The sequence below is a fragment of the Mauremys mutica genome, chromosome 2 (genome assembly GCF_020497125.1).
Source record: "Mauremys mutica isolate MM-2020 ecotype Southern chromosome 2, ASM2049712v1, whole genome shotgun sequence".
Classification (NCBI taxonomy): Eukaryota; Metazoa; Chordata; order Testudines; family Geoemydidae; genus Mauremys; species Mauremys mutica.
In genome coordinates, this window is record NC_059073.1 from 83,950,677 (window position 1) to 83,978,609 (window position 27,933).

At 41.6% G+C, this 27,933-nt stretch overlaps 1 protein-coding gene across 3 annotated transcripts in view; it reads right to left on the reverse strand.

Annotated features, from left to right (window-relative positions):
- Nucleotides 1–27,933, reverse strand: part of CABLES1 (Cdk5 and Abl enzyme substrate 1) — a 113,160-nt gene that overhangs the window by 60,322 nt on the left and 24,905 nt on the right. The window lies entirely within an intron of this gene.

Sequence of the window (27,933 nt, forward strand, 5' to 3'; positions counted from 1 at the left end):
TCCCCTGGTGTCTCATTGCTGCTGGGGGTGGATCTAAATATTTAGTTCAAAGATTGTAAAACTGGCAGTAGTGGGTGCTAAATAGCAGTTTTAAAATGAGCTCTCATTAATCTATCCTCTTCTGGTGTTGATTTTATGATGTTCTATACGCAGCAAGGAGGTTCTCTCTGTTGAGCCAGACACCCCTTTGATGAAATGCAGTTGTCAAGGTCACATACATTGTTTCCTTTACTCTCAGGTTTTTTTATCATGAGAAGATTGAAATAAAGAAAAAAAATCATGACCTAATGCTTAATAGGACAGGATTTACTCTACAGCACAGGTGAGAAGTGTTGTTCTTGTCAGAAGGAAAATATGAGCGGGACAGGGAGTGCAGGGAAACCCCAATACTCTATTAAGGAGAGCACTGCTGCACAGACATCAAGTTACTAGGGCCAATGACAGCAGTGCTCTTCCCAAGTCTGCTGGATTGAGGTGCTGTGGAGAGGATGCAGGAGCAATGCAGGGACTGGTATAATGTCAGTGGGAGGCATGTTTTGAATGAGGGATAAAAATGGGGGGAGGGGGAGATGTGAAGACGGAGCTAAAGCACCCACTGCACAGCTCTGCCCCCTTCCTTTCCTCCCTACATTTCTCTGACCTCCCCCTTTCCCCTAGCACAGGGAAGGAAGGGAATTCTGGGTCCTTCCCCTGAACAGGGAGCTCCTAGTGGAGCTGCCATGGGGAGAAACTGTTGAAGGATGGAGGCAGTTGTGGAGGAGAGCCCAGGTGGTACCACTTCTCTTCTCTCCTAAGTCACTGAAGGGAAGGTGCCCAACTCTCCACCCCCTTGCCTCCCCCCCCCCACATGATGGTTCTGCTTCATCAGCACTTCTGAGCTCCCAGAGAGTAAAGGTCCCTTTGATGACAATGCCTTATTCATTAAGGGATCACTGAAAACCCAGTTTTTGGAAACCACGGGCTTCAGGAAAACTAGTCTTCCAACTGGGTTTTGAAAAAAAACCCATAGTGTTTGGATGATCTCTTACGCTAACAATAGTCATCTCCTAGGATACGCTGGCCCCTCAGTAGCTGTGCCAGAACACAGATCAAAGGGGTAAAGGTTGGCGAGATGGCAGAGACCACCACTTTGCACCCTGCTAATCGCCACACCCTCTGCCCTACTTCAACACCCTCAGCATCCCCACCGCACTGCTCTGACTCTGCCCCCAATATTCCCTATCTTTGAACCTAGCGACTTGCTTTCATTTGATCGCACTCCATCCCATTGTTCAGGAAATAGCTGAAAAGCATGAGTCACAATTACATTACTCTAACTGTTTACTAGAATCTTTCATTTTCTCTCTGTTTAATGAATGCTGACTTCCTTGACAATACTTTTCAATTAGAAGTAGAGTCTGCATGTGGATGTTAAAGCACTTTAAAATATTGCTCTGAAATTGGAAATTTTGGGCATCCAAAAGGAGACCCAGCAGAATGCAGGGAGAGAACAAGGCCTATGATGATGTCCAAGCTACCAAGCTAGGGCTCAACCAACCAACCAGTCACCTCTGTTAGTTACCATATGAAGATAATAATGAGGAATTCTCACACACAAATAATTCCATAGTCAACTAGATGTAAAACTAGAAAGACACTAAAGTGTAACAATTCTCTACCTTTCAACACGCACGTGATCCAGCACCAGCCACTAGTAGTGGTTTGTTTATATAACCAGCTGATCTGAGAGGACATGTTCATCACAGTCTAATTTTGTGCCATTAGAACCGATATATTTTTATTAATATTTATGAACATATTAAACTCTTTAATATGACAAAATCTATATTAGTTAACAAAAAAATTATGTCTTGTACCAAAATCACATCTCTCATTTGCTTAAATTTGCAGCTCTACGCTGAGACTGTGTGTCACATTTTGGTCCGATAGGGATGCGCATAAAAACAAGTTGCGCAACTTACCAAATGCCAAAAAATTAACAAGTGTCTAAATTTGAGGCCCCCTTTGAGCTTGATACCCAGGCCAAATGGCCCTCCTGGTCCCCGCTGTAACAGGCCCTGTGTCAGACTGAGCCAAGATTTAAAAATCATATCTTTAAATCCTACTCAAGACAAAGCAATAGACGTGTCCATTTTCTTCCCACCGCTAGTGCTTTTTCACTTTGTGTTCTTGAGAATAAAAGAAGTTTGCAACTGAATTCTGTCCAGTGTGGAGGACTATTCTACTGCTTTACCCTACTTGTGCAAATAAGTTGCCTCTGCTCATACTTGTCCTGGAATGCAGCTCCCTGCTGTTCGCGGTGCAGTGTATTTGTGTAATTTGCAGAGTAGTTTGAGAGATTAAAAGAAGTGAGCCAAACTATGAGCTACAGCAGTAACATTCTTCACATTTACAGCGGAATATTATGTATAACAAATGCTCAAGCAAAGAAATTCCAAGGATTATGGATGGGTTCCCTAGCAGAATACTCCAGAATCTGAGCTTTCACTGAAGAAATTGTCTGGATGTGAAGGTAGCCTTGAGAAGATGTACTGCTTTGAGTCTGTAAGCCGACAGACTGAAACAATAGCACTGAGTGTGAATTTCCTCCAATTCATCAGGGGAAGGGGGTACTTTTGAAGCCTAATTATGATCACTTACATGCCAACATGATAAGCTTTTTCATAACTGAATGTCATACAGAAACACCAACTAAGGAACCCACATCCTGTGTTGCACAAACACCATAAAAAGGACTTTTTTTAGGAATAAAGCTATTGAAACGGTAAACTATTTACCCCACTTGCAGCATTATTTCTATAAAGTCAAATTTCATTGACAAAGCCTTTCTAATCACCTATACTTATGTTCTTTAATGTGGATTTCTAATATTAGAACTTTCTTCCTCTGAGTTCTCACACTTAGAGCTTATTTGTACAAACTAAAAAGGTGTATTTTAAAACTCAACAAGTTGTTTGGTGTTGGTTGACATGCATCAAAAATCATTTGTTTTCATTCACACATTGCGATTTTTGGTCCAAGACTGTATGCAGATACTTTGGAATAAAAATGTTCTATTTCAAGAAATATTTTTATAGGACACTTATTCTGAAGAAGGAATAGTAAAATGCACACCTGCCTAAAATGACAACAGTGTGTGAATTAAACAGATTTCCTTATTTTGGTGCAGCCCAGCCCTTAGTTAACATGGTTTAAAATTAGTATAGGTTCACCTCTGCAGGTGAACTCATGCTAAAATAGGACTTGCTCTGTCTAAAACTTGTGTATTAAAATACATTAGTTAAAATGTTAAAGGGTTTCTGGACTAGGAAAATTGGTTGAGTTTAGTTCTGGTTTAGCTAACCTATGCTAGCTAAGCCTGACCTAAACTCAGTCATTTTCTCTAGTGTAGATGCAAGGTAACATCTTTGCTCGATTTAGTTGGCCAAATTTCTCCCATACTAATATGCTGCTGTGTAGATGGGGCCTAAGTAAATATTGCCATTCATATCCATTTTTGAGGGAGGACAACTTCATAGTTCTGAAATCCAGACCTTGTTATAATGTTGCTGCCCAGAATCCTATTTAAGCAGAAAGTGCTGATATCCAGCCTATTAATTTTTGCCACATGGCAGCAATTTCCCTTAAACATTTGTCTGCAACAATCTTCGTTGCTACCTATTCCCTCTTAGCTCATTACATCAGCCTACAAATGACAAATATGGATTAAGAATGGGCTAAATGATAGGTCTTAAAATGGAACTGTAAATGGGGACTCATCATCAAGTGGGTGTGTTTCCTGTGGAGTCCCACAGGGATCAGTTTTGACCAGAGCTATTTAACATTTTGATCAATGACCTGGAAAAAAAAAAAGAAGATCACTGATAAAGTTTGCTGATGACACAAAAATTGAGGGACTGTAAATAATGAAAAAGCAGGTCACGGATTCAGAAGAATCTGGATCACTTGGTAAGATAGGCGTAAGCAAAAGTATGCATTTTAATACAGCTAAATATAAATGTATACATCTAGGAACAAAGAACACAGACCACGCTTACAGGACGGGAGACTGTATCCTCAGAAGCAGTGAGTCTGAAAAAGATTTGGGCATCATGGTGGATAATCAGCTGAACATGAACTCAGTGTGATGCTGTGGCCAAACAAGCTAATGCAATCCTGGGATGCATAAACAAGGGAATCTCCAGAAGGAGCAGGGAGGTGATTTTACTTCTGTAGTTGGCACTGGTGTGACTGCTGCTGGAATACTATGTCAAGTTCTGGTGGCCACAGTTCATGAAGATGTTGATAAATGAGGGCTAGTCTACACTGGCAACGTTAAAGTGCCAGCCAACATTAAAGAGAGGTCTCCCAGCACTCTAAAACACCCCACCTCCATGAAGGGCGTGGCTCCCAGCGCTGAGAGTGCGGCTCCCAGTGCTGATGCACTGTCTGTACTGGCACTTTACAGTGCTGAAACTTGCTGCGCGCGGGGGAGGGTGGGAGTGTGATTTTTCACACACGAGTGAGCAAGTTGCAATGCTGCAAAGTGCCAGTGTAGACAAGCCCTTAGAGAAGATTCAGAGAAGAGCTCCGAGAATGATGACAGGATTAGAAAACATGCCTGATTGTGATAAATTAGATTCAGCAAACTCAATCTAACAAAGAGAAGGTTAAGGGGTGACTTGATTACAGTCTACAGGTATCTATATAGGGACAAATATTTAATAATGGGCTCTTCAATCTTGCAGAGAAACGTATAACATGATCCAATGACTGGAAGTTGAATCTAGACAAATTCAGACTGAAAATAAGGTGACAGAGAGGGCAATTAGTTACTGGAACAATTTACCAAGGGTTGCGGTGGATTCTCCGTCACGGACAATTTTTAAATCTAGACTGGATGATTATTTTCTTAAATGATATGTTCTAGGACTTATTTTGGGGGAAGTTTTATGGCCTTTGTTATATAGGAGGTCAGAGTAGATCGGGGTTCTCAAACTTCATTGCACCGCAACCCCCTTCTGACAACAAAAATTACTACATGACCCCAGGAGATCGGACCAAAGCCTGAGCCCCCCAAAGCCCCACTGCCTGGGGAGGGACGGGGCAAAGCCTAAAGGCTTTAGCCCCGGGCAGGGGGCCTGTAACCTGAGCCCTGCCGTCCAGGGCTGACGCCCTCAGGCTTTGGCCTTGGCCCCAAGCAGTGGGGCTCAGGCTTCAGCCTGCACCCCAGGCCCCAGCAAGTCTAAGCCAGCCCTGGCGACCCCATTAAAATGGGATCACAACCCACTTTGGGGTCCCAACCCACAGTTTGAGAACCGCTAGACTAGATGATCACAATGGTCCCTTCCGGCCTTGGACTCTATAAATCTATGAGCATACTAAATCTGGGCAAGACACTAAAAAGTTGTTTGGTTGGCCAATGTTTTAGATTGTCATTTTTAAAATTGCTCATGGCCCCATTTGCACTCTGGATTAATCAGCGACTAGCTGCCTGATTCCACATAAAGATGTGGAAACCAAAAATACCTTGTCTGTTGTCCCCACCCAAAACCTGGTTAGTTGTTTAAAAAAAATAGGAGTTAAGTTTATTGTTCAATAACTAAAACAAATACAAACATGTACATGAAGGGAGAAAAAAGCCATATTCTGCTCACAACTCCCAATAAGGTCAATTTCTCACTCTTCTTGACAATGTCAATTTGAGTATATAGCATGAATGGATTCATTAACCAATTTACCATTCTCAGAAAAATAGCTGAGAGGTCAATTGCTGCAATATACACAGATCAATTAAATCAATCAGAAGTACAAGTAAACCTTAAGAAGCAACACTAGGGATGTCATCGGACCATGAAGTTCAGATCTGAACTAAGAGATAAGAAAAATTCCACTCTCTTGGTTTCTAGCCCAGCTACAAAACAAAAATTAATATATGTGGGGATGTAATACAAGTATCGATTCTGCACAAGTTGATGGTGAAGACCACACTCACTACGGGTGTGATACCACTGAAGTTAATGGTGCAGCTCTCACTGACTTCAAAGGAGCATGATCAGAAACTAGGGATTTTTTTTAAACTGGTCTCAGAGGGGCTTACAAAAGGTGCAGGTACAGCTCCTCCAGAATCCATGATTAATGCATCTTAACCCAAACCAACAGCTATATATGAATTGGGAAAAAAGGCCGGACTTCGTATGAACAAATATGTATATAATTTGTTATTCATAACATTATCCTTATCTGGGATGTTCACTGCTACTGAAATCCCACCATAGGTACAACAGCCATAGACAAGCTGCAGGTATCCCAATAAGCAAGTATTCAAATGATTAACAATGACAAAAAAAAATAAAATAAGGGTCAAGAGTCAAGAAATCATGTCAATTTGAGATTGTCATAGTTCAGGTGTCCAATATGTTCATCTCATTTCTGCAGTGACCAGAACCAATATGAAAGAAGGAGTGCCAGAGAAGCAGCAGGGTTAGACTGTCAGGGCTGTTTACTGTTTATACCAGAGTTTAAAATATTGTATCTTGGGACTATTAGAGGGACCAAAATAGCCCAATTTCCTGGGAAACAGGGCAGGTTTGATTTAAATTTACCCTCTGCTGTGAGTACTCAAAAAGTCACTGAAGAGGTGTTCTCAATTAAAGAAGGCTGACTTGAGAACACCTTTAGCTCCTAGGATTTTGAAGAATGGAAGAAGAGCCATTAAACAACACTATCAACATGTAAAGATATTTAACAAAATCCAGGTATCTGCATCATTATATAATAGAAGTTAGATGAGCAGAGACCAAAAATTACCATTACAGAAAGAGAAATATAGGAAGACAAATCCTGAATAAGCTTCTGAAAAAAAAGGAGGAGAATTGTCCGGAGGCACCCAAAGTGACAGGAAGGAACAGGACAGGCTGATGCAAGAGCTGTAATTAATTATATGTAATAAAAACTACAAAGAGCTGCCTTCTCTGTAAAGCCTGGAAAGAAATTCAATGCATGATTCAGATCTTTAAAACTGTTTAATAGTTTTGGAATGCAGCTAAAGTTGAACGCTTAAAAAACCAAAGATCTTCAGCGTATTTTGAAAAATACATCAATTGTTTTGTTAATTAAGAAACAGTAATTCAAACCACAGAATACAAAAAGGGATGCTCTGAAAGATAACTCAGCTTAAGAGCTACCTCTGTGCAGGATGAAGTTATGGTTTGGAACACGACTTTTTCAAGGGCATTAAGGAGGTCTCATTGATATTCTGATTCAAGAGAAAGTAATTATCCGACTGTGGTGGTGAATGCCCAACATTGACTCAACAAACTGTTCCCGTTGAGGCATGCATTGCGAAACTACATTAGCCTAACTGTCTGTAGACTAAAGTCTGGAGATGATTTCAACAGTGCCATTTCCTGTTTGGTCTCCACTATCTCCTCCAGGGCAAGTTTTTGAGACTTTCCATTTTAAAAAAAGAGAGTGGGAAACAGCTGAGACAGAACTAACCTCAGCCCCCAGTTATAAGAATGCTTCTCCCAGTTGGGACCTTCCCAAAACATTCTCCCTGCTTGAGCTTGCCACCTCACCTACTTTGCAATCCAAACCATTTTATCCTTCTCTAGCCGTCATCCGCTCCCGTGTTGAATGGCTAGACACAAATTTTGAAGTGGCTCACAAAATTCTACCATAGTAACCCATAATGTACTGAACCCATTAATGTACAATATGTGAGCATACTAAACACATATATATCTTAGACATAAAAGATTTTGATAAATGGAGGGAAGACCTAGTAGAATTTGTTGGCTGTATTAAGCGTTTGTCTGATATAGATATAAAATATACAAATACAGTGCAAGAAAAGAAATACTGAAAAGAAGGAATGCAACCCCCCCCAAGCCAAAACAAAAAACAACCCCCCAAACTGCCCTAACCAAACAAACAAAAAAGAGGCTATTAAATACAACACTAGATGAACATATGTGAAATGTCAAAACATTACAATAATTAAATTGTATCACAAGTCCCTGCAGTTAACTAGAATCATCTGTGTCTGATAAAGGCTGTGTCTACACTATGGAAACTATACTGGCATAGCTCTGTAGCGTAGACTCAGCCTACAGAGACGGATGGGTTTTTTTTGGTCGATGTAGGCACACCACCTCCCTGAATGAAGTTAGTTATGTCGACAGAAGCACTCTTTTGTCAACATCACTCTGTCTACTGTGGGGGTTTGGTTGGCATAGCTATTATCAGTCAGGGGTGTGATTCCCCACCCCCCCAAGTAGCTATGTCAGCCTAACTTAAGGGTAAATCAACCATGATTCTTCTTGAACTTGCACACGGGTAAATCAGGAGTAACTCCATTGAAGTCAGTGGAAGCAGACTGTTTATTACACACACAGAGTACATAAACGGTTCTGGTAAACAGAAGGGAGATATGGTAGAATTGTGAGAGATGCTCAAAACAGTACTGGCCTCTTCTGGTCATCAGTTCAGCCTCAGACATGTTGAAAGAAGTGTGGTTCTGGGTCCAATTGAGATTTACAAAAAAAAAAATTGTGTTTGAAGCGAGGGGTCTGGGAGGAAGTTTCTCACTGGGTAAGATGGGGTCCTACAGCTCTGGTGGAAGGGAAGCCCAAAATGATGTTGAGTTTGGGGCCTAGTTTGTCTTTATCTTCCCTAGCCGCTGCATGAAGCCTATTGTTTTTTCTCTGCAGGCAGTAGCCTCTGTTACCCATCTTCCTATTTCTGACCATCACCCAACTGTAATAAGACATATAACAGCACTCGCTAGGGATAAGGTTTCAGTACAAGAGGTTAGAGGTTCAAAAAAATGTCCCTCAGTCCCCTAAAATGTACATCACACATTACATACAATTGGTCATTTATTCAGCCAAAAGCATTTTTGATTCACTTCTACAAATTATTTTATTTTACTGTCTGTTGAATAATTTAAACAGGACTGGAGCACCTTCCTCTTGCATGCTGCAACATGACATGCCTGTCTCAGTTTGCCTGCTTAGAGTCCCCAGAAACAGTCCATAAGTCTTTCTGAATCTCTCTCACTCACTTGCAGGGTTAATTTATTACCAAAGTCCTGTGCAGGGCCGGCTCCAGACCCCAGCGTGCCAAGCGCACGCTTGGGGCGGCGCACCGCAGGAGGGCAGCAGGCGGCTCCGGTGGACCTCCCGCAGGCATGACTGCGGAAGGTCCGCTGGTTCCCGCGGCTTCGGTGGAGCATCCACAGGTGTGCCTGCGGGAGGTCCACCGGAGCTGCGGGACCAGCGGACCCTCCGCAGTCATGCCTGTGGGAGGTCCACCGGAGCCGTGGGACCGGCGACCGCCAGAGCGCCCCCCGCGGCGTGCCACCCTGCTTGGGGCGGCAAAATTCCTAGAGCCGCCCCTGGTCCTGTGCACATAAATCATAACAAATCTCCCACAATCATAGGCCGGAATTACCCAGCATTGTCCAAACAATACATACAACACACCGAGTATAGCTCCGACTGCTCTCATCACACTCCAGCTCTCCAGTACAGTTCCAAGAATTCTTGCCATGCCTCACTTCCAGACTCCAGCTCTCTCTGGCCCTCTGGCTTCAGCTCTCCAGCTCAGAGAGCCAGCAGGCATCTCCCTCAGCTGCTCTCACCCTTCAGCCCTCTCTAGCTTTCTCCAGCCATGGTTCTCTGGCTCTGGAAGATCAGGAGACCAGCCCCTCCCCTGGCCTCCTAGCCCTCAGCCCTTTCCAGCCTCCCAGCACTGGCTCTGGCTCAGGAAGGTCAGTAGGCCAGCCCTTCTACTGGCTCCCTGATAATCCCTCCTTCTTTCCAGCGAGGGCCTGCAGCAAGCTTTCTACTCACTTCAGCTTTCCCTGCAGACCCTCTCTGGTCTCTTGACTCCCAGACAGCTCTCACCTGCCCTTTTCCTGACTGCATCTCCTTGACTCACTGGGTCTCTCCAACACACTAGTCCTGCCCTCTTAATTGGCCAAAGTGAAAGCACCTGTTCTGACACAGGGGCGCTGGACCTGCTTCTTTTACTGGGGTTGGCCAGCCACCCTGTGACAGGGACTAAATAAAAAGCCACTGGTTTTTGTACCCTTTGCTAGTTCTTCAGGAACTACACCGCTACCTCGATATAACGCCACCCGATATAACACCAATTTTGATATAATGTAGTAAAGCAGTACTCCGGGCGGGGCTGCACACTCCGGTGGATCAAAGCAAGTTCAATATAACACGGTGTCACCTATAATGTGGTAAGATTTTTTTGGCTCCCAAGGACAGCGTTATATCGAGGTAGAGGTGCATTAGGCAAGGCTTTTGTACAAAGATACATTTTAGATAGCTCAAGACATTAACATGGCTGTCTTTTTCAAAACAGCCATTACTACAATACTGCAGTGTCTTATTATAAGACATCACTGTACAGACGTCAAAGACATTCAAAGCTAGCAAAAGGAGCAAAACCACATGATATATCATTTGTTCTATAAACACCACTGCTATTTCCAAAACAATAGCTTTGTAAAGGATATACAAATCCAGCATCTTTATTTCCTTTTTATATTGTCCACATTTTACTCGAATAGCCTTTCTCTGCAAAATCAAACCGATTTTCCCTGTGCCATCTCTGCTTGTTAATCATTATCTGTTCTACTAGGATGAGAATTAATGTCTATTCAGCAGTTGCACTATAACCTAAGAGCCAGATTCTGAGAACCCCTTCTCAGAACAGCAGCTGAACTGAAATCAGTGGAACTATTTGTTTAAGTAAGAGTTTGTAGGATTGGGTTCTAAGACACCAAAGTAGGTAAAGGCAACTTTGAAATACATACCTCAGTATGATTATGCTTATGCAAAATTAAAGAAATTAATGGCAGAATATAATTAAGAGTTAAGGTTACATGTAAGAAATTCAGATGTTAAGGTAAAGAAATGCACAGTTAAGAAAGACAAAACAACCTTAACTCTGCCCTGTAGTAATGCCTAACTTTATGATTAGGGAATTTTAGTGTTTGTGGTCCAGATTAAGTGAAACTGATTTGATAAACACATTAAAAACAATTTGCATGTTCCTTTACTACGGGTTAGAGTTACAGTTTTTGGGTACCTTTCTTGAGCATTTTCATTTCATAACAAAATTTCTTTAAAGTGTACCCTTAATTCTGAATTCCCTGGTTTGGGAAAAATGAATAAATCCCTGTAGCTTTTGTGTCTTGGAATTTTCTTGTTTAAAAAAAAAAAAAGAAAGAAAGATAATTTTCCATATATGAACACTAAAAGAGAGACCCAAAAAGAATGCTACCAAGTGATATTTCGAACGATATGAAGATATATAGTTATAACCTTCAACCACTTTTAACTAGGCATATTCACCAGTATACCAGAGCAAAGAAAAGTGGCCAGAGCACATGGGCAAAGCAGACTGGGGTTTACAGCTGTTCTACATCATCAGAGCAGCACAAATCAGAGGATACTGGCAAATTTGGCCTTTAACATACAATTGATATATTGCTTTGAAGGGTTGCGTTAGGTCTGACGCAATGTAAAAGGGGGATAGGGAGAGCCCAGTGCCAAAGGCCCATGTACTTTGATGGCAACCCCTGCATCAGTCTTCCTTGGCAGTGCTACCCTTGTGTGCTGTCTACCTGAGACAGCAGAACCAGGGGGAGCACTTCTTGCACTGATGCCCAAATATAGCATGCAGTCATGAAACCCCAGCAGTGACAACTGGGCCAAGTAGTCTACCAGTGAGAACTCTTGATACATGTTTGGTCTTCCTTATATCAGTTGTTACAACTAATAGAACTGTTGCATGCAAATTAGCTGTAGAAGAAGGGTGATTACTGGTAACTCAACCAATCATGTCAGAACTATACTATTTAAAAAAGTTACCTGAGTTGTTGACCTGACCCTATCACCTATGTAATACCAAAAAAGATAAAACTATGATTTATAGCTTAATTACAATCTAATTTCTTCAAGTATAGCCCATGCTCAAGACTTCAATTAATGTTAAGAACATGGAAAGTTTGAAGAGCCTCAGTTATTCTATAGTTATGATCATTTGGAAAAAAGAAACGACTGACATGGATGCTAAAATTCTTAAAGAAAACAGTTTAGTTTTAATTAATTAATTTAAACCAATACAGATGTACTTGTAAGTGCTCAGAAAAATAAATCTTTACTCAAAGAGTAAGTGCTGTAAATTTGGGGAACATATGCTGTATTTTTCGAACAAAACAAAGAGGTTGAAAGGGAAAATTCTGTTTTACTTTTGAATTTTCATTCTAGGACTCTTCATGTCAGGCAGCCTTCACATGGAGCGTTCCTTGTCTCCATGATGAATGGAGGCAGATCAGATCTTTGTTCAGAGCCTGGGTTTAGGACTGTCCCTCAGGAAGTCCTCTCCAGAAAGATGCTTATTCTGAGGTTTTCAGTGCACTATTCTTTTTCTGAACTTGACTTCATTGTGAAGAAATGATAGGCTTCCTGTTTGCATTAGTTTAACAGCTAGCTAGCTAGCTAGGTTGTGGTGCAATTTATTTGTTGGTAACTGCTGGCCAAAACTTAAAACTGGACTGCAGCCCTCTGTAGTGTATCAGTGAGCAGTAACTCCAATGATGTCAATGGAATGACATTACTGTAAGTCAGAGAAGAATCAAAGCCCTGAAACAGTCTAGCATTTATATAAACAGCTTGGCTATACTGATGAAAGGAATGCTTGTAATACACTTGCTGCCATTCATGAAATCAAAACAAAAGCTATGGAGGTACCCAGTACCGTGACAAACATTTTTAGTATGCATCAAAACACATTAAAGGCAATTTTGGAGGGGGAGGGGCTAATTTTCACACGTAAGTAAAGGTGAATTTAAAAAAAAAATCAAATACAGATCATATTTCTTGCCAAATTATAAAAATTTTTAAGTAGGTAAAACTCAGGACTAAACTACTTGACTATGTAAGTCCACACAGCTGAAAGTTGCACTCCATATTATCTTTTCCCAAAGTAACTCTGGGATTTCATAAGAGACCATATATAGTTAGATAAAAGAACCTTAAATAATATATATATATATATATATATATATATAGAGAGAGAGAGAGAGAGAGAGAGAGAGAGAGAAACAATCTTCACAAGTAAAAAAGAAAAGCCAATAAACATGCCAGTAACAGCAGAATTGATCCATCTAAAACTTCCAGAAATACTCCAAAAGAAACCAATAGCTTACTTACACTGAAAAACAATTTAGTTAGTATGCACCAGTGTAAACAAACATTCAAAGCCGTAACAGCAAAAGACGATGTTACTTTTATCTCTCTCTCAAACAGCCCCAACATCAACTTTCCAGTATAGATTACCTGATCAATTGCCAACTAAATTTTAAACCTAGGAGAAAAATTAAGTTAAATCACATTCATTTCTCCCAAAAACTTTTGATGACTGCTTCATATTAAATTGGTCTCTAAAATAACACAATGGAATTCTTGTTACTAGCATCCTAATGCCACAATGTGATTTTAAGGCTAGTCACCTATTTCATAACTATAATTGAAAAGGAACTAATCCAGATACATACATAGATGTGACAGGGCATACCTGCCCTGCACTGGACAGGAAGAGGTTAACCCCATACTTTGGGCTAAAGAAGCCATGCCACTTGCCCCTCCCGCCCCATTGGGAATGCTCCAGCTGGAACCACAGTATAAAAGGGAGGAGCTCTGCTCACTCAGGGCTGACCATGGAGGAGAAAGGATGTGTGTTGCAGGCTCCTGCCTGAGAGCTGTTAGAGCCCCAGACCACAGAGGCCAGGCAGGCTGAGACCTAGCTGTCTGTGGAGGCCCACAAGGGGAAGGAGTTTCTGGGAACGTCATCTGCTGACCACCCTGGAGAAACAGAGGACCTGTGGACTATGGAGCAGGAAGACAGGGTAGGAAGTAGCCCAAGGGAATCAGACCTTGATCTGATTGTGGAGCTGAGAATGGAGTGTGTGTTACTTGGAAGGATCCCAACTGACCCAGTGGTGGATACGTGTTCTGGTGATAGTCCCCTGGGCTGGGACCTGGTGGAGTAGGGAGGGCCTGGCTGCCACCCACCCCTAGGTGGTGACTCACCCCCTTCTTGGCCACTGTGACAGGCCACTCTGTGCTGAGGGGTAGCCTTGCTGGTTCTGGCCACTGGGACAGGCTGCCCTGAATCCAAGGACAGCCCCCCCACCATGAACTTTGGCCATGCTGCCATGACCTAGAGAGCTACCTCATTGATGTGGGCCACTAGGCCATGCTGCCATGAATCTAAGGACAGCTCTACTGTTTCTGACCATTAGGTCATGCTGCACTGAGAAGAGTGGTTATTTGGACTTGGCTGTGGGGCCATAACATCCCAAGGGGCGATAGGGTATAGTGTATTGTTGCAAGGCAGGTATCTCCAAAAATAATGGGAAAATACAAGACTAGAGCATGGAGTGCAGAACTGGCAACTACCTTATAATAAAATGCACTTATTATAGGAGAGAGAAGCCATTTACTTCCATATTCCTTTTGGACTCTAGGAGTAAATAGAGATGTGCCCTTTCCACAAGCAATGAATTTGGTCCAGGTCTGACTTTTTTTTTTTTAAAAACCACCACACTTCTAATATTGTATAACAGAGCTGTGTCTTTGTATCCCCTGCAGATGTGTAATAAATATGGAGGGGGGGGGGAGGGAATCCCTATTGTGATTATTGACAGACAAATGTAGCTCATGATCCTGCAAATTGCTTTCAGATGGACTTTTATTACCAGTGGGGCTTAGCACAAATGCAGGTGAAGCACTTGGCAGGATCAGGGCCATAGTCAGTCACTTTCTAAAGTCATTATAAAAACGCAACATCTACTTGATTAAAACAATCCCCTAACTTAGCCATTTCACTAATGTTGGGGAAACTAGGGATAAAGTGTACGTGGACAAACTAATCAGTATAAAGGTTCCCCCCCCCTCCAAGACCTCTGTCTTTCTAATTCCCTTTTTCTCTCAAATGTTCTATGTTACTCCCATTCTTTACAGCAAAGGAGGCCTTCTCCAAACCATAAAAAGAAGTATTCACAGGAGTTTGCTACAGTGTGAAATATGGCTTTCTCCCTTCCCACTTTGAGCCTGAGGGCTCTGCCTCCCAAGCAGTCCCAACTCCTATTTCTCAGAGTGAGGGACCACAACGGGGAGTGAATAGAATTTCTTGCACAGCATCTCAGATAATTCCAATACAATTGCTTTTGTCGACTGGGCTCTACTTTTGGTTCTGCCGTAGACTTGGCGGCATTGTCTTTTAGAAGTCAGTGTGCCTCAGTTTCCCCATTTGAAAGGGGATATTTTATTATTGCTTTTGCTTAATGAAATACATACAGTGCTCCTCATTTTAAGAGGACATATTTCAATTGTTCTACCCACATGTCTTACTCAAAACTTTTAGAACAGTAGTAAGTTTGATGTAGTAACTTGAGAGTTAAATTTTTAAAGGGCTGGGTAGATTAGTAAACTAGCTAAAGAATGCATGTTCTAACTCCTGCTAGAAGCGTGTTCCTCTGGGAATATGGTTTGTAACTGCAGTACATAAAGGGTGAGATAATCACTCCTGGGGAATGCTGTGAATTAGGATGTCACTGCAGGTAATTTTAATTAGGACCAACAGGGATTTAAATTAAGTTAGTTACCTACAAGATCTCTGCTTAACTTTGAGCCTGGTATGGTACTGAACACTCAGGTGTTACATATATTTATTTATTTTGTTTTTTTCAGTACTAGAAATGTTTATCTGTTAGAGTGATTGTTTAGTTCAAGAGAACTCATTAGATTTTTTTGATACTCACATTTTATATAACCTTATTACAAGATGGTTTTCAATTTTGAAGGTTCTCTTTTATACTGTAAAACCAATGGTGAAACTGAAATGCCTAGTTACAACCTGAAACAAATTAGTTGAACAAAACAGGTAACTATCATTCTTCTTTTCAATCTTCAACAGATTTCACCCCCTCGCCCCGCCGCAGACCTTGTGTTGCATCAAACAAGTTCTATTCTTGAGTGCGCTGAACTAAGTATTTTGAAGTAAAAGATCAAACAGCATCAGACATTAAATGTAATACTTCGCTTTTTCCCCCCAATGTATGCTCATCAGGGTACCTTTCAAATATAAAACTACTATAATTCAGGCTTAGGAATTTCACATTATCTCCTACATTTCAATACTTCAAGCTGACTGCTTCATGCAAATAAAACCAGACAATTATTAGATATAACTTATCCAGTTAATGTTACCACTGTCACTCTCTGAAACAGTGATTTGGTTCTTTTATAGCTCATTTGGAGTCTTCAGAGGATATGTTATTAGTACATATTCTCTATTGTAAATATAATTATCCAGAATTCTAATTACCATGATGATCAGGAAATTAGCTTCAGATTAACTTGAGAATTTTTGGTAACAATCAAAGGAATTTAGTTGGCCCTATCTGAGGTTTATTCATGGCCAGAATAATTTCAATTAATCCATTCTAGCCTATGACAATCTTCTGCACAGGAAGAACTGCTGACATCAGGTTGCCTCCTCGAGTGTGTCCTACTTGGTAGGCTCTCATTGCTGGGAGTGAAGGGTTTAGGAGGGGCCCCCTTTTTGATCTAATCAAAAGGAGCAGTGTTTTCAACAAAGGGAAAAGGATAAATGAGCCATAATATTAAAATATTGCAGGGGAGGGGATGGGAGAGCAGGGGAGGAAGGCCCTAAGTGATAAAACAGTGACCACAATAATTTAAACCGAAGGGCTGTCATTTTTACACTTAGAAGAAATGCAATTCCTTATAAACTCCAAAATTCAGAAAGTGAATAAATTGACTAATTATGGATTATATTCTGGACAATTTATTTCTGGATCATTTTGATTAACTTTTTATTAGACAGGATAGCTAAGAGAAATTAGCTAGCATATTTTCTTTAGATTCAAGAGCTATGCATATCCAGAATGTCTAACTTCTCCTGTACATCTATATTTGCACTTATTTTCCTCTCAATAGCTTTTACGTCATTGATGTTTTAATCAGAACTACTTTTTGTGCTAACTTTCTGAGCAGCAATAAGCCCTTCAGTGACCTAGTCTGGTAGTAGATATAACATCATTATACACCACTGGTCCTCAACCAGTTGTACACAGCAGTTATGCTACTTCCCATTTTTAACAGGTTCTCTATGGCTCTCAGGGTGGGATCCATGAAGGTACTTAGGTGTTGCAATGTTCAGTGTCAGAGAATTCTTTTGCAGGTGTCTGGCTGGTGGGTCTTGCCCACATGCTCAAAGTTCAACTGATCACCATATTTGGGGTCAGGAAGGAATTTTTCCCCCAGGTCAGACTGGCAGACCCTGGGGGGGGGTTTTTGCCTTCCTCTGCAGTGTGGGATACAGTGTAAATGGCAGGTTCTCTGTAACTTAAATCTTTAAATCATGATTGGAGGACTTCAGTAACTCAGCCAGAGGTTATGGGTCTATTCCAGGAGTGGTGAGTGAGGAGAGAGACTGTAGCCCAATGATTAGGGCACCCACCTTGGAAATGTGAGAACCCTACATCCAGTTCCCCTGCTCCAATGACTTTCATTATTTGCTCACATTATTTGCTCAATGGGAAAGGCTGACTGAGCCCCACGTCGGAATATCTGGTAGTGCAGTGGTTAAAGCACCCTTCTGAGATGTGAGAGACTCTTGTTCAAATCCCTCCTCCCACTTTGGCGGTGGGAATCAAACCTAGATCTCCCATGCCCCAGGTGAGAGCTCTGACCACTGGGCTAAAAGTTATAAGGTGGCGCCACCTCCTTCTCTTCTGTATAGATTTTGAATGGGACTTGTTCTGGTAGGTGTGCTCGCCAGTTGCCTACCAGATTGGGCCCTGCAGGTGACCGAGGAAGCCAAATATCTATCTTCCCCAGCTCGTGAATCACTCTGGGACTTAGGTGGGAGATAGGCATCCAGATGCCTAGAGGGAAGCGGCTACATGGGTGCCCCAGGGTCTAAAATTTAGGCTCCTCAGGAACTTTTACAGTGGAAAGTTAGGCAAGGTGACTACAGGGTTAGGCAGCAGCCAAGCAGGAACTTTGTGGATCACAGTGGTGCCACACACAGACTTAGGTGCCTACCTCTAAGTTGCTTTGTGCATCACACCCTCAGTTCCTAATTTAAGGTCCAATTCTAGAATCTTTGCTCACACCAGAAAGCTCACTGAAGTCAGCACGACTATTTGCTTGAGTGTTACTCAACATGAATAAGGAGTACAGAACTGGGACCTGAATGCTGACCCTCTGGGCTGTACCCCAGTGCACCACCGGGCTTCTTCCCTTTCGCAAATGCATGTGCTCTAACCCTCAATGGAGCTAACTACCCCCAAGCACACTACTACACTGACCATATCTACAGCGGCAGGTGCAAGCTGGTGGAGACACTACCATTCTCATTGCAGCCATCACAGAACTCTTTGAAACCTTTTATATTTTGGAAGATTTTTCTTGAGGAAAAATTAGAGAGATTGAATTGAGTACTGCACAACACATGGCTACTGTACATGGACATCTTCCTTCAAACAAAGTACAATGAATTATTCAAGAAAAAAAGTTTTAAACATCTGTGAATAAACTACAGAAAACCTTCAGATAAGACAGACCTAGTCCATGTTGATCTACATACAGCCAACAGAAAATTTTTCATGGTGTTTGGCTGGGGATGTTTAACAGGCAGTCATAATAAATTATCTAACGGAACACTATTTCCATTAAAATGCTCTTTAAAATATTAATTTTCCAAAGTAATTTTTGTATAGTAAATTTAATTAGTTGCCTTAGTGTCATAGTACAATGAGGTTTAAAAGGATTGCATAAATCTGAATTACTGGAAATGCAAGCTGATTTTCACAAACTGTTCTAACTGTGACTAATTACAGATTTACATAATATTCACTTATCCTATTTTTTTCTTTTGTGCCTATGTCAATATTATAAGGACACTGAAGACCATAAAGAGCTAATCTTGCTCCTTTACTGGTAAAACAGTTTTGCTCATACATAGAGGACAACATCTGGACTACATATAGTCCTCAGTTTAACTTTACTGGATGATGGCTCTTTCAAATATCAACTAGGAGCTAAAAACTTTGAGAAAGAGGCTCCATCACAAACACAACGCCTCCTTTTCACTGCAGAATTAAACTAAACAATTATGGAATGCAGAAAAAGTGATTTTTCTGATATTTTTCAAACTGGTTCAATGATTAAAGGTAAACAAGTCTCTGTCTTCCTGACCACTTGTGCATCATCAGTACTAAGTGCAAACTTCCTGCCTCCTTTGATGGGCTGGGGATAGAAGACATGGCTTCTACCACAAGTCTGTAGGACTCAGTCTTGTTTCTGTTGATCCAAGGACAGAGGAGTGAGGTTAAGGTAGGAAGGGAAGATAGAAATTTCCATGACATAACCCACCCTCCCCACAGAAAACAACCAGAAGTCTGAAGTAACCCCATTCTGTGGAGGAAGAAACAAGGAGATTCCCTAAAACTGGAGTTACTACTCCGGGCTCTCCTTGGTCAGAATTGATTTCTGGCTGGACTCTGACTAGCCAGAGAAAGGCTTTGACTTCATCCTCTTGTTGGGTTTGTGCTTCACAGGGCACTTTCTCACTGAAGTGTGGCTTGCTCTTCCTGGAAGATGGTGTGGAGGGTCCCCCAAGATGATGGAAATGGACAGGGAACCTGCACCAAGGCAGGAAGGGCTCCTCTTTAGGAATTTCGGTGGAGCAAGGTGAGGGGAAGGGAAGGTGTCATGATCCCCTCAACAGGGACTGCAAGGAGGCCACAAATATTCAGTGGATGCAGGCCATTACCTGGGAGAAATTTCCCAGTTGAAAAAGTAGAGGGACCCGGGTGTCTTTACTTCTGTAAGACTCTCTAGGACTCCTCTGAATGTGTATCACCAAGTCTTTTGGGATGAACTGCTCCGCCAGGACCCACTCCCCACATATAGCGCTGGCAGGTGATTGTTGAAGTGTGGGGCAAGCAGCCAGCTCAGAGCTGGCCTTCAGTCCCAACCACTCATGCATGGTATAACAAAGTGGCCTCTGGTGGGACGCTACTGAGAGTATCAATTTAGGACAAATTGATTAGAGCAGGGCAGTCACAGACGAAGGCTGGGGTTCCTCAATTACTAAGGCACACCAAACCAGCCAAAGAGAGAGGACTTTGGTTTTACCCCACTGTCTAACCAGAAGTCATATAAGCAGTTCCCTCAGACACTCCAATATTACCACCAGCACCACTTGTTATGGGGCTGAATGGTTTTGAAAGTCAATACCCCAGTATAAGAAAAAAGGTTCCCCTGATCCCAAAGGACCAAGCCCCAGACCCAGGTCAATACAGACAAGTCAGATCTTACCCACAAATCACGCTGTTGCCAATCCTTTAGAATCTAACATCTAAAGGTTTATTCATAAAAAGAAAAATATAGATGAGAGCTAAAATTGGTTAAATGGAACCAATTATGTACAGTAATGGCAAAGTTCTTGGTTCAGGCTTGTAGCAGTGATGGAATAAACTGCTGGCTTAAGTCAAGTCTCTGGAGTACATCCACAGCTTGGATGGGTCATTCAGTCCTTTGCTATGAACTGAAGCTCTGAACAAGGTTTCTCCAGAGGTAAGAAGCAGGATTGAAGACAAGATGGAGAGGATGCAGCTGCCTTTTATACCCTTTTGCCATGTGGCCTGTGCTTCCTTTGTTTCAAACACAAGCTGCCCAGCACAAGTCTTGAAAGCCTTAGAGTTATCTCCATAGACATGTCCCTGCATTTCTTGCTGAATCACAAGGTGTATCTGCCTTCTCTCAATGGGTCAGTTGTATAGCTGATGGTCCTTAATGGTTCATCAAGCAGGCTAGGCAGTGCTGATGCCAAACTGTCTGGGGTGTCACCCAGAAGCATAGCACAGCACAAGTTTGAAATACAGAGGCCTTGGCTACACTTGAGAGTTACAGCGCTGTTGGTGGCTTTATAGCGCTGTAACTCACTCCCCATCCACACTGGCAAGGCACGTACAGCGCTGTATCTCCGTGGCTAGAGCACTGCTTGTACGTCACCTCCCCGAGAGGAATAAAGAGTATAGTGCTGCTGCTGCAGTGCTGGGGCGCCAGTGTAAACAGGGAATAATCTTAGTACGCTTCCCGAAGCTTCCCATAATCCTTTTAAGTGAAGGTCCCGCTCTTTGTTTTGTTGTGATGCCTCTCTTTGTTTTGTATCTAAAAAGCAAACACAGCTCCTGTTTGCAGTGAATGAGCAGAGGCGGGGGGGGGCTCCCTTTGGAAGGCCCACAGCTAGTGTTTGCTTGAAGAGAGGGGGAGGGAGAGGGCTTGAGGAGAGAAGCAGCGCGGCGGGCGGGAGGACCGTTTCGGAGCGGCTGCTTATCTGGTCTGTGAGGAAAAAGAAACAGCTGTTTGCTTTCAGTGAGTGAGAGAGGGATGGATGAGGGAGGGGGGGTCGGAACTTGCAAGGCAGCATGCTGACACAGTGTCAGCTCCAAAAATCCACTCTCTCTCTCCCCCACCCTCCCTGTCACACTCCACCCACCCCCCTTTTGAAAAGCATGTTGCAGCCACTTGAAGGCTGGGATAGCTGCCCATAATGCACCACTCCCAATGCCGCTGCAGATGCTGCAAATGTGGATACGACAGTGTGCTGGTAGCTGTCAGTGTGGACAGACTGCAGCGCTTTCCCTACTCAGCTGTACGAAGACAGGTTTAACTCCCAGCGCTGTACAGCTGCAAGTGTAGCCATACCCAGAGAGTATAGAGCCAATTCTTATAACTTTAAATACAAAACTGATACATGCATACAGATAGAATAATCATAAACAGAAAATCATAACCTTTCCTAGCCATCTTACTTGATCTCCTTTGTACAATTTTGGTGCCACTATAGGACCTGGGTTGCAACAATGATTGATACGGTCATAGTTTGAGTCAATAACGTCACACATGGTTCAGACCTCTTACCGAAAATAACTTTCAGCAACTACTCAATTTCCAATTGTAGACTGGTTATGAAAGATAGTATGAGCAGACACACTTCATTCCATCCAGTAGCACCCAATGGTATACCCATACATTAGTCAGTACATCACAATGTATTCCCCTATCTTCCCTGCCTTTCTTTGGAAGAGTTACTTTGAACTCAATTCCTTAAGTTATTTTCCACAAGCTTGTGAAAAAAGTGAACAACCCAGCCTGATGTACGTTTGTACAACTTGCTCAGTTTAATTTACAATCTTATAATATGCAGTCTGTTTCTCAAACAGCAGAAACTCCTGTTTTCCTCACATAATGATTCTCATTGTTGGTGTGGTGCTCCCTATGCCAGACCCATCTCCTACCCTACTCCTAAAAATAAACAACAATTCACAAACAATTATTTAAAAAAAGTCAGAAAATGTACAGAAGGTTTCTGCTGTATTACATAATAAACTAAACACCCCGACAAACATCAATAAGAGGCATTTTCTAGAGCAGTCATGGTAGTAGCAGCTGCTACACTGTACTTAAAGTTGAAAAAAAAAACCACATTCCATTACCATTCTCCTATATTATCATGTGCTCATAACTTACTAAACAGTCACCTTTGCATCTGAAAATTTCCATGCTTGGTCTCTGCCCAAATTGAGTGAAATTTCCTAAGCAATTTTTGAGATACTGGAAATAAATAATAAAAAGAAAAAATCCCTTCCACTTCCCCCCTCACTTTACTTTCTCTGAAAGTTCTCTCCCCCGCAGTCTTTGTTTTTTAAACAATAAGGCCTGAAAGCTTTTTCAGGGGAGAGGGAAAAAAAGGCATTTCTTGCTTTAACACTGAAAATGTAATTTCTTGTCTTCCCTGGTTTTGCTGAAGGATTAGAGAACGGGAGGAGAAGCTTTGTCAGCCTTCATCTGGACTATTGAATTTTTGACAGAGCAATCTTTCATTCTAAGTGTTTGTTTTTTAACACCTATTTCATAGATCATTCATCTACTCCTGAATAACTAAATATACATTACGTTTTTGCCAGTCTGAGCCCTTCATTTTAAAATAAATACTTTGATATCTAAAATACACCAATTCAATGCTCTCGGTGCATGTACACATAGTTTTATAAAGAATGTGTATAAGAAATGAAAAACTGGTCTAAAATCAGTAATAAATCCTCATCACCCATTAGAACGAATAACTCCAACCCTCCTGTTCTGCAAAAGCTGAAGTTATGGAGTTAATACTTGGATGGTTAGGGCCTTAATTCTACAATACCTGACCATAACACTGATTGATTTTTTTTTAAATGACTAGCCATTGATTTTCAATGAGAAGTCCTTGTGGCACCTTAGAGACTAACAAATTTATTTGGGCATAAGCCCCACGAAAGTTTATGCCCAAATACATTCGTTAGTCTCTAAAGTGCCACAAGGACTCCACATTTTTGCTGATACAGACTAACATTGCTACCACTCTGAAATCTGGCTAGTCATAAGTATCTGATGGCAGAATTTGACCATATTAGGGCATTCAAAATACTGAAACAAAAAAAAGTAAGTTTCTAGCCCTCATTGTTGCAGAGGAAAATTGGAAATATGAAGTGAGTGCAATCTAGAGGCTCAGAAATCCAAAGGCAAAAGAAAGAGAACCCAAAATTAATTTGTAAAAATTAAGATTTTTATAAATTTTTGGGTGCTTTATTTGCCTTCTGTTGTTATCTGAGTCTTTAGTGGTTCATGTTTTTTCAGGCTTTTTTGCAACCATGAAGGCAAGAAACTTGCTTTGTGTTTTAAAAAAAGTGAAAACTGAGTCTCAGTCCCATGACGGAGGCTTTAAGAAACACAGCAAATATCACAAGACTTGTAGACCCCCAATCATACCAGCTCTCACACCACACGAGACTGGAAGGGGTTAAGATGGGCTAATTAACTCCACAGCCTGCACCTGGAAGAGGAGCCAAGGACTGCCTGGGAACAGGCTTAGCTGGGCAGGAACAGGCAGGCCTATCGTAAAGCCCAGGAGCTGGCAGAAGAAGGGGGCTTCAGGCTGTAGTCGCTTCCTGCAGGGAGGTGTGTTTGGGATACAGAGGGTTGTCCACAGTTGCTCCCTGGAAGGAGGATGTTGGGAGGCTGGCAAACCCAAAGAGGGGGGCAGGTAGGAGAAGGCTCAGGGGAATAGCAGTGCTGGCCTTGGCTGCTAACTGGAGGGCCCCTGAGCTGGAACCCGGAGTAGATGGTGGGCCCATGTTCCACTACCAGCCACTGGGGATGTGCCACAGGCCACGCAATGGACTGCCTGGGACGGTTTGTCTAGGAAAGACTTTGTTACATTTCCCAGAAGGAGACATGTATGGTGACCTGGCCGGAGGGCCAGGTCACAAAAGCAGAGGCTGCAGTTCCTGGAGTGAAAAGGGTCTGTAGGGCAAGAGGATGATGGGAGATACACTACCAGAGGTGGTGCCAGCAACAGCAGTGAGTGCATCATTTGATAGCTGGCAATACTGTATTAGACACTTCCCTTCTGCAAATAGTTTGAGCAGCAGTCCCTGTTCCTGCACCATCCCCTGATCAGACCAGGTGACATGGAAAATGTGTCCTATGCTGTCAAAGGGCATGGGGCTTCAGAAAGTCCTTCTACAATCCTGCTGACTTCTCAGAAGTCACTTTTCCAGTGTTTACACTATATTTTTATTTTTCCTCCCAAGATAAGCATAAACACTAACCCTCAACGAAGACTCTTTATGCCAAATTTCAAATAGCCATCTTTTCGGGGTGCATGTGTGTGTATGTATGTATGTATGTATGTATGTATGTATGTATGTATGTATGTATGTATAGAGGGAGGGGTGCAATTAGAAATTAAATGTAAAAACCCATTTCATTCCCTCAAAACCACTGAAAGGATTTTGCTCTAATTCCACTAAGCCTAAAATATGGATGTTTCAGAAAGTTATGAACACCTGAAGATGGGATTATAATAGAAACGGCTGTGCAACCTTAACTTTTGTGCATATTACCAGGCAACTGCTACAATAAAGACACACTTGTTAAAAAAAGGAAAATGTGGAAACAACTATTCCTGCACACAGTGTAGCTACATATTGTACAACTTTACTCTGAGATGATTAGCAAAGAGTGCAAAGAATTTAAAGAGCTCTACAAAATACCTTTAGTGTGCTGCAAAGCAAGAATACTGGTGTAAGGGAAAGAGAGGTGTTTAAATATCAGATGCCTAATCCTGAAACAGGACTGCTTGCTTGAGGAAGGATTATTGCATGAGAAAGGGTTTCAAAACCAGGCCTCAAAGTACTAACAATAACCTCATTAACTATTCCACACACATCACACCCTGCCCCAAATTCTGAGGTAGTGCTCTCTCGTACCTTTGTGAATGACATAGAAAAGCCTCTTTTAAATAGGGAGCATAAGAACATAAGAACGGCCGTACCAAGTCAGACCAAAGGTCCAGCTAGCCCAGTATCTGTCTACCGACAGTGGCCAATGCCAGGTGCCCCAGAGGGAGTGAACCCAACAGGCAATGATCAAGTGATCTCTCTCCTGCCATCCATCTCCATCCTCTGACGAACAGAGACTAGGGACACCATTCTTACCCATCCTAGCTAATAGCCATTTATGGACTTCACCACCATGAATTTATCCAGTTCTCTTTTAAACATTGTTATAGTCCTAGCCTTCACAACCTCCTCAGGTAAGGCGTTCCACAAGTTGACTGTGAGCTGTGTGAAGAAGAACTTCCTTTTATTTGTTTTAAACCTGCTGCCTATTAATTTCATTTGGTGACCCCTAGTTCTTGTATTATGGGAATAAGTAAATAACTTTTCCTTATCCACTTTCTCCACATCAGTCATGATTTTATATACCTCTATCATATCTCCCCTTAGTCTCCTCTTTTCCAAGCTGAAGAGACCTAGCCTCTTTAATCTTTCCTCATATGGGACCCTCTCCAAACCCCTAATCATTTTAGTTGCCCTTTTCTGAACCTTTTCTAGTGCTAGAATATCTTTTTTGAGGTGAGGAGACCACATCTGTCCACAGTATTCAAGTTGTGGGCGTACCATGGATTTATATAAGGGCAATAATATATTCTCTGTCTTATTCTCTATCCCCTTTTTAATGATTCCTAACATCCTGTTTGCTTTTTTGACCGCCTCTGCACACTGCGTGGACATCTTCAGAGAACTACCCACGATGACTCCAAGATCATTTTCCTGACTCATTGTAGCTAAATTTGCCCCCATCATGTTGTATGTATAGTTGGGGTTATTTTTTCCAATGTGTATTACTTTACATTTATCCACATTAAATTTCATTTGTCATTTTGTTGCCCAATCACTTAGTTTTGTGAGATCTTTTTGAAGTTTTTCACAATCTGCTTTGGTCTTAACTATCTTGAGTAGTTTAGTATCATCTGCAAACTTTGCCACCTCACTGTTTACGCCTTTCTCCAGATCATTTATGAATAAATTGAATAGGATTGGTCCTAGAACTGACCCTTGGGGAACACCAATAGTTACCCCTCTCCATTCTGAGAATTTACCATTAATTCTACCCTTTGTTCCCTGTCTTTTAACCAGTTATCAGCATCAGACAATAAATACCTAAAGCAAATAAAGAACTATTTGCGAACATTACCATAGCAATTCTTTGTATCTGTTTTAGATGTTAACACATTAGAGAGCTGATGACACAAGATACTTGATTTCTCTCTACTCTTTCAAGAACTTCAATCCTACTCTTATTTCAGATAAAGGGAGGTTTTGTCATTGACTTCCATGGGAGCTAGGTATTGTCCAATATTCTGATAATTTCATAATACCATAGTAAAATCTATTTTCTTTAATGTTAAATATCAGTGTAATATTAAAGGAAACTGGCCATATTCAGTGTTGTGTGTATTAATATTTATAGTAGTTAGATTCTTTATTTTGGAAGCTGGGCAGAATGATCTCTCTTGAGCTCTCAAAGCAGCAAGTGAGATGGTGCCACTCCAAACTCTAAGGTTTTAAAGCATTTCAGAAGTTACTGAAAAAGTTATGGTTTTGGCCTGAACTGGCAATGACTTAAGTATGTGAGTATCTTTATTCCCCTTGACTTTAGGTACTCATGTTCTTAAAACTTTAGTGAGTTGGGCCTTGATCCAAAAACAGTTAAGCAGCAGCTTAACTTTAAGGCCCTACATTAGTCAGACTAATTTAAAAAGGGAATGTCAATGGACTACTGACAGGAGCATAGTTAAGAGTATGTGTTAACTGTTCGAAGGGGATGATTTTTGCACAACTGTTTTTTATAAAATATTTTTCAACAAACTTACAACTAACATCTCCCTCTCCCCAAAACAACTGAGTTTCACATTACTAAAAGTCATCTGTTGAGTAGTAATTAAACAGGTTTTTAAAAATAAAGAAAATGTGCCTATGTTTATTACTTAATTAAATCTCAAAACTAGATGTAGTCATGTAATGTATAGGTAACAATTCTGCTATATCTTAAGTTAGTTGATTTTTTTTTTATGGAAGCATATCTTTTATAACTCCACACAGCTTAGATCACCTGACTTATGTCTCTAACAGTGTATTCAGCTTCACAGACTCAAGCTGAATAAACACAGGCAGAAAATAAAGAGACACTTGTTCACTGGCAAAGCTTATAGCATTATAAGAACTGTGCACAGGGCAAAAGGTCCATTTTAAATGTGTCACAAAACACTTCACCCCAGACATAGGAGCTTTCACCACAGGCACGAGAGCTTTGTGGTAAGGAGGAAAGTTTTTGAACAACAAAAATATTGCTTAATGGGATTATGCACACAAAGCATAGTTTCCTATTTATAATACCATATCAGTGAGTCAAACACAAGCTGGAGCTTTACCTGTGCCAG